The sequence below is a fragment of the Dromiciops gliroides genome, chromosome 1 (genome assembly GCF_019393635.1).
Source record: "Dromiciops gliroides isolate mDroGli1 chromosome 1, mDroGli1.pri, whole genome shotgun sequence".
In the NCBI taxonomy this organism is placed as follows: domain Eukaryota; kingdom Metazoa; phylum Chordata; class Mammalia; order Microbiotheria; family Microbiotheriidae; genus Dromiciops; species Dromiciops gliroides.
In genome coordinates, this window is record NC_057861.1 from 26,007,165 (window position 1) to 26,014,972 (window position 7,808).

A 7,808-nucleotide genomic window follows, 5' to 3' on the forward strand; every position below is an offset into this window, starting at 1 on the left:
CCTGTGTTCGCCTGCAGGTCGGAGGACTCACTATTACTCTTCCTCATCTAGCACTGAAGAGAGTTTTACGTGGGCACTCAAAAGGACTTGTCCGGCACTTCCCAAGAAGCACCAGCCACTTTCTCATTTTCCCCTCGAGTAAATCCCCCACTCAGTTAGACCTGGTGAGAAGGCCCCGTGATGGAGGTGCCAAGCTGGGGCGAAGGATAGAGAATCACCCATCACTTTGACAGGCCCTTCTTCCTCCCTCCTCTCTCACCCCCAAAAATTAACCAACAAAGAGATTAGACAGCTGCTCATCTGAAAAAACTTGTGTATACACATGTGTACGTATGTATACACACACAGAGTTTTAGTTGTCCCAGGCGCAATAGAAGTTGACAGTACAATATGTTTGCCATAAACATCAATGGTGTTTTGGACTGCATGGTGAGAGGTGTGGCGTTCAGTACTAAGGAAATGACTGCCCTCATCGGGCACACACATTTCAAGAGCTGTGTGCGACTCTAGCATCCTGCATCTGGATTTGGGAAGGACTTCAAAGACTGTTTCTTCTGGTCCATTTCCTCCCTTATTCTAAAACTGAAGAAACTGAGGCATCCATTAGGTGAAGTGACTCACCCAGGGTCATACAGCTAGTAAGTATCTGAGGCCAGGTTTGATCCAGGTCTTCCTGACTGTAAGTCCAGAGCTCCATCCACTAGGAGGCCACCTTATTAGCAGGGGCTTGAGTAAAGGGAAGATGATCTTATTTTGAATTCTTTTATAAAGTGAAGCTTCACCCCCTGACTCATTTTTGTCTAAATCTGTATTGTCTTATGTCAGGGTCACATAAACTGGGGGACACCTGCATAAACAAATGCTAAGAACAAGTATTCAGACTTGTGCTTGGTTGGAATTTGATTTTGAAACAAGCGGCCCCCATCATCTGGCCCTTGGAAGACTTTTTTTTTTTTTTTTTTTTTGTGAGGCAGTTGGGGTTAAGTGACTTGCCCAGGGTCACACAGCTAGTAAGTGTTAAGTGTCTGAGGCAGGATTTGAACTCAGGGACTCCTGAATCCAGGGCCGGTGCTCTATCCACTGCGCCACCTAGCTGCCCCTAGACTTTGTTTTCTGAGGATTTTGCTTTGGGGGGGGTTGTCTGTCATTGAGTAAGCCCCTCCCCTTCTCTGGGTCCATTTCCACATCTGTCAAACGGAAAAATCAGATTAGGGACTTCTAAGGGCCACCCTTCCACCCCCAGCTCTCAGTCCTGAGAGTCTAGAAACTGACAAGCACTGGCAGGTAGTGGAGGAAGGCTCCGGCCAGCCTCAGCTGGTGGACGAGAAAAGGGAGGGAGCAGGAGGAGGCTTTGGAGAACATTGGCTTTCAACCCGTGCTTCAGGCAAGCCAAGAGTTCCTGGAAAACATGTAATGACAGACACTTTCCCTTTGGGAGGCCCCCAACCCATTATTCCCTTCAGAAAATTTTTAATCAGAAAGAGTCAATGGAATGAGATCCTCCCCTCGAAAAGTGGCGTGTGCCCAGGGGCAGAGCATCAAATAGGAGCATTTTCTGGCTCCTCTCTCCTGTGCCCCTCCCACCCCGATAACATTTCAAACAAAAAGTCCTGGCTGATGAGCACATCTCTCCAGGGCACAAAGTCAGGAGCCAGATTTGCACTGAGCCTTGCACATAGTAGGTGCTTAATAAATGTTGATTGGCCGGCAGGAGGGTAGAGTTGAGAATGCCCCCTGGGTTCTAAAGGTAGGAAACTTCAAGGAGCAGATCTCTACTCTATGTTTGTCTCCCCCTTTCTTAACGGTCATTGGCATACCTGACCTTCACTACAGCAGTGCTTCCTGTCAAATGAGGGGTGTGGGTCTGATGAGCTGTGATGGCTGAGTGTGGAGAACCTTCAGAATCAGAGTCGGGATGGATTCCTAACTGGCCGGATGACCTAGTGACAACCCTTTCAGAGCCCCACTTTGCATAATAGCACCTGGAGTATTGAGCCCCTTGGGGTTGTTGTGAGGCATCAAATCACTATATAATACATATCATGGTTCCTATTGTTGTTGATTATTACTAATCTTATAGATTAATAATATTATTGTTAATCCTCTGATTGGATGCAAGAATTGGGCTGTCAGCAGGATAGAAGGGTCAATGATAACACAGGCAGCCTGGTTCCGAGGAAAGTGCCCTGGATTTAAAGCCAGGCAACAGGAAATCTGAATTCTTTCCCTTATTTGTGCTGTGGACCCCATGGGCAGTCAGTCAGTCTGGTGAAACCTAAAAATGCTTTCTCAGAACCATGGTTTGTTTGGGTTTTTGATTTGTTTTCTTGGGGATTTTTTAATAATGAACATTTTTACTTAAAGTTTTGAGTTCCAAATTCTGTCCCTCCCCAGAATTATATTTTTAAAGGCATAAGATAAAATAACAGGATTACGAAGGAAACCAAGTATGCCAAGATGCAGTTATCAAAATGAAAAAAAAAAAAAATCATGGGTCCTAAATTAAGAACCCCTACCCTTCCTGAATGTAAGTTCCTTGTGGCCAGGCATTCTTTCATTTTTGTCTTTGTATCCCTGATGCCTGGAACTGTGCCTAGAATGTAGTGGGTGTGTAATAAATGCTGATTGATGGATGGATTGATTGATTGGATTAAAATTTTGGCTCTGTGACCCTGAACTGATCCCCTAACATTCTTGGATCTCAGTTTCCTCATTTGTAATGTAAAGATGTGTTGGACTCGGTGCGATCTCCAGGTATCCTTCAAGCTCTGAAACTATGGTCCTCAGAAATAGTAGAAATCTGAGGAATTGTCCTTTACTGAGCAATATCGTTTCCTGAAATCAGGGTTGATTTGAGGGAGAGGGAGAGTTGAGTAGTAAAACATGCAGAGATTTTGATTTTTAAAAATCTGATAGGGATTTTTTTTCTGGTGAAGAGGTAGGAGGGAGAGAAAATAGATTTTTGTTCCTGGGGGGGGAAAATAATAAAATTGCATTTAAAAGAAAAGAAAACCTTAAAAACCACCCAAAAAATCTATTGGGGAAAAGGGAGAAGTTACAAACTTGGGTTCGACGTCGGGCCGGCTCCATTCCAAGTCCCTTGTGAAGCCACAGACCGTCTGTGCCTCTGATAAAAGAGGGGAAGGCGATTGCGGGGGAAGTGGGGGGAGGGATGAAGTGAAGGGGAGATGATAGCAGCCGATGGGGTGGCTGAAGGCAAGAACATTGGACTTAGTTAGAATTCCGCGGTTAGATCTTTTCCTTCTCTCTGATGGCTGTGTGTGATTGACACTTACAAATTACCCAGCCGAAAGTGTGGAGTCTTTGACCCCTGAGTAACATCTTTGGCAAGCCTGAGATTTGCAGGCATTTTGTCATCTAATTACTACAAATCCCTTGAAAATTCACTGGCTGGTGAATTTTTAATGCGGGACAATTTCAATGTGATGCATTGCCCAGATGGGCTCACTCGTTTCCACCTCCCTTTTTTTTTTCTTTTCTTTTTTTTCCCCCTCTCATTTTTCCCATCCTACTTTGCCTCTCTCTTCCTCTCTCTTTCTTACTATTTTTTTTTTATTCCACAAACTTTTTCATAAGCTCAGAGAGAGCTCCCCAACCTGCTCATCTCTGTGTGTTTGGGGACTGGGGAGAAGTTGGTCAGTTCCACATTCTGTCCCCAGACCTCTTCATACATGTGCCTGTTTAGAGACATACCCATGGCCCAGTATTTAGAGTGACCAGCCACTTCTGCTGATCCCCCAGAATAGAATCTATATCTTACCAGTTTCAGTCATTATGAAGTGCCTCACAGAATTATCACTGGCTCACCCTCCTCGCCAAAGGTGCCTGGGTAGCATTTCCTTTTCAAGTCACTTGTTAGAAATAGCTGATCTCCCTGGGTAACTGAGCTAGTGGCTATTTCCAAGGCTGGGTACTTTCTAACTATGATCAGTAATGGTGTCTGATCTCATTCTTTTTCTTTTTCTTTTTTTCTTTTCTTTACCTTTGCCTCTTAGGTACACAGCTGGTCCTTCTCAGCAAGGCTCTGGAGAGAGCTGGTTCCTTCCTGTCTTCTAGCCCTGGTTTGTTTGAAATGGAGAGGAAGACACACTCACCTGTTACCATCCAGATTCACCCCATTATGGCCTCCAACGATGCAGACACAGCTGTGGAAGACCAAATTTTCTCAACCCAATCGCTGCACATCCTCCCCACCCCAACCCTCACATTTGGAACCAATTCTGTGGAGAGGAATTTACTCCTGGCACAAAAAGTCTTCTAGCAAGAAGAGCAAGATGGAGTCTTGAAATTCACATCTTGAAGGATGGTCCTTTAAGTCAGGGCATGAAAGAACAACAGGTCTCAAGCCCTGAAGGATTCTCTCTCCTATTAAAAAATAAACAAATTGAGTATAGTGGACAGAGTGCTGGATTTGGAGTCAGGAAGACCTGGATCCAAATTCCTCCCCTGACATTAGCTTTGTGACCCTTAGCAAGCCACTGGAAATCAGTTTCCTTATCTGTAAGATGGGGAAAACTAGAAACATTACCCATCTCACAGGGTTGTTATGGAGAGCAAACAGGAGAGTATGTGTAAAGATTTTTGTAAATCTTTTAAAATGCTAACTAAATGTCTATTTTTATTATTATTATTAAGTGTCAAATGGATTTTCTTCCTTTTTTTAAGAAGTCAGATCTTTCTTATACTATCTCACCCCAAAACATCGATCCGTGTGGATTTTCCCTTCTGGACTTGACTGAAAGGGTGGGAATGTTGTCCACTGGGCACAGACTGGTTGTTCACCCCATGTAGATAAGCCCCCTCCATTGCCTCCACCTCTTTGTCCCTCCCTCTTTCCCCCTATTCAGAGGAAAAAAGAGGTTTTGCTTTTCAACCAGGCTCCTGTACATATGTACACAGCTGATAAAATATTCCACTTCGCCCCTTCTCCCAGTGGGACCCGCTGTCTTACGGGAAAGGGTATGTGTGACAGCAACAGATTACATGTGTCGCCTGGAAACAGTGCTGTGCACACTCTCTCTCTCTCTCTCTCTCTCTCTCTCTCTCTCTCTCTCTCTCTCTCTCTCTCTCTCTCTCTGTCTCCCTCCCCCCTTCCTTCCTTCCTCTTCTCTCCTCCTCTTTTCTCTCTCTCCTCTCTGTTTCTTCTCTCACCTGTCTGTTTTTCCCTCTCTCTCTCTTTCTCTGTCTCTATCTCTCTGCCTCTCTCTCCTCCTCCCCTCTCCCATTTCTGTCTCTCTTTTCCTCTCTGCCTTTTACCTCTCCTCTTCTCTCTCTCTCTCTCTCTCTCTCTCTCTCTCTCTCTCTCTCTCTCTCTCTCTCTCTCTCTCTCTCTCTCTCTCCAATTCCTCCTTCTTGTCTCAATAACAGAGCCACCACAAAGAAAAAGCTTGTCCCCTCTGGGGTCCCCTACATCACAATAAGTCTTCTTCATGTGTCCTTGAGATAGAGAAGATATTGCAGGCACAGTATCTCCACCACTTCATGCTCCCAGACTTGGGGAAGGGGTGTGGGGAGGAGGACATTTTCACCCACACTGAGTTTTATTTTTCTAGTGCTACCAAGAATGCCTCTACCCCACTGTAAGGGTAGATCCTCCCGGCTTACAATTCTGACTTTTAAGCACTCATGGTTGAGATTCTCCAGTATACAGCCAAGACATCCTGACTTTTCATGTTGAAGTTCTTAAACCCTGCAGGCTTGGCTGGAATTGGTGGCTTTGGTAGTGGAAGAGAGAGACTGGATGGATGGATGGATGAATGGATGGATGGATGGATGGATGGATGGATGGATGGATGGATGGATGGATGGATGGATGGATGGATGGATGGATGGATGGATGGATGGACAAATAAAACTTTTCTCCAGGAAAAAGATACATTCAAGTCAAATCCAACAGAAATGCAAGTGTGGTGCTTCCTGTTTCTTCACTCAAGGCTCTGGATGTAACTTCAAATGAGGTACTTCAGAAATAGATTGATTTCTATACATTCACCAACTCCCACCCACGGCCGGTGCTTTATCCACTGCACCCCCTAGCTGCCCCCCAGCCTTCACATTTCTAATGAACTTATCTTGAGGGCTCATGGTATGGTGGAAGGAATGCTAAACTTGGGGTCCCAGGACCTGGGTTTGAATCTCAGCACTGCCCTAGATTACCACTTCTGTGATCTTGGGCTAGTTGCTTAGCCCTTTCAGCCTCAGTTTCCTCGTCTATAAAGTGGAGATAATAATAGCACCTACTTCTACAAGTTACTATAAAGATCAAATGAAGTAATATTCATAAAACACTTGGCAAACCTTAAAACACTATATAAATGTTAGCTGCTATTATTACTATAATTATAATTATTATTAAGACTGCACCAGGGTTACCCTTCTAGTTTTTGAGCAGCTCTGGGGTGAGGTAGAAAGTGAGGAACCAAGAGTCAGGAAACCTAGGTTCAAATCACAGCCTCAGTACATACTAACTATGCAATCATAGGCAAACCGCCTTAATTAAAAAGCCAATAAATGCTAGTTGACTGACCTTGCTTCTGAGCCTCAGTAGTCTTAATCTGTGAAATGGAAATCACATTTGCACTTTAGAAATTAGCAATTCATGGGGCAGCTCAGTGGAGCAGTGGATAAAGCACCGACCCTGGATTCAGGAGGACCTGAGTTCAAATCCAACCTCAGACACTTGACACTAGCTGTGTGACCCTGGGCAAGTCACTTAACCCCCATTGCCCTGCAAAAAAAAAAAAAAAAAAGAAAGAAAGAAAAGAAATGAGCAATTCCTTTGTTCTCCCCAGCATCTTGTGGGACACTGCAGCAGATCCCCTCTTACTGGCCTCATAGAATTCTAGATTTAGAGACTGAAGAGCCCTTAGAGGACATCTACTTTAACCCTTTTATTTTTCAACTACAAGGAAACTGAAACTCTCCAAGTCACACAGATAGTAGACGGTCGAGCCTGGATTTTAACCCAAGCCTTCTGACTCTGGGCCAGCGTTTTCTATGTGCCATGTGGCTAGATACTCAAAATAATTAAAAGAATCATAAATTAATAATAAATACGTGATGATGATAACAATGAGGCAACATGATAGAAGTGTGTGAGGGGACAGCCTCAAAGCTAGGTCTAGCCTCTGACATCCTAGCTATGTGACCCTGGATAAGTGACTTCGTGAGCACCCCCCAGACACCTCTCTAGGCCTTGAGCTTCACGAGCAGAGGGAGCTTCCTCATCCGGGAACATCTCCATAGATGAAATCCCAAGTCCTGACCCTTCCCTCAGTGTCTCACGTGATCTTCACAACAACCCTGAAATGTGGTAGACCCATATTTCAGTCTGAGGAAACTGAGCCACAGAAGGGACTCAATGGCTTGGCCAGAGCCACACAGCTAAAAGATACTTCAGGTCTAGCATATTCTCCACCATGCTGCGACTCACCGAGTATCCAAGAGGAGCAAGCAGCACTTTCTGTTGTGCCCAAGGTGAGATTGGGAGTGGGGAATGCTAACTGGAGGCGTCAAGGATGGCTTCTGGAAAGAACTGGCCTTGGTAGGGTAAGATTTGGGGAGGGGGTAAGGAGGGAGAAAAGATACAGATTCCAAACACAGGGAATTCATACCTGCTCAGATCTTAGCATTGGAGAGGCCCTTTGAAGCCGTATCATCCAACCCCCTCATTTTACAGATGAGGAAATTGAGGCCCAAGGAGGTTCAGCGATTTGCCAAGGTCACACATCACATCCTAGATCATATATACATATGGTTGGTGGTTGTACTTCGTTCCTGAAGAGGAC

General features: G+C 44.9%; 1 protein-coding gene across 3 annotated transcripts in view; it reads left to right on the top strand.

The window, feature by feature from the left end:
• Positions 1 to 4,651, top strand: part of RBM19 (RNA binding motif protein 19) — a 172,159-nt gene extending 167,508 nt beyond the window's left edge. For all 3 annotated transcript variants that reach the window (XM_043979827.1, XM_043979828.1, XM_043979829.1), the window contains one exon: positions 4,017 to 4,651. The gene's annotated coding sequence lies outside the window, so the exon portion shown is untranslated. The remainder of the gene's footprint in view (positions 1 to 4,016) is intronic.
• Positions 4,652 to 7,808: the final 3,157 nt, after the last annotated feature.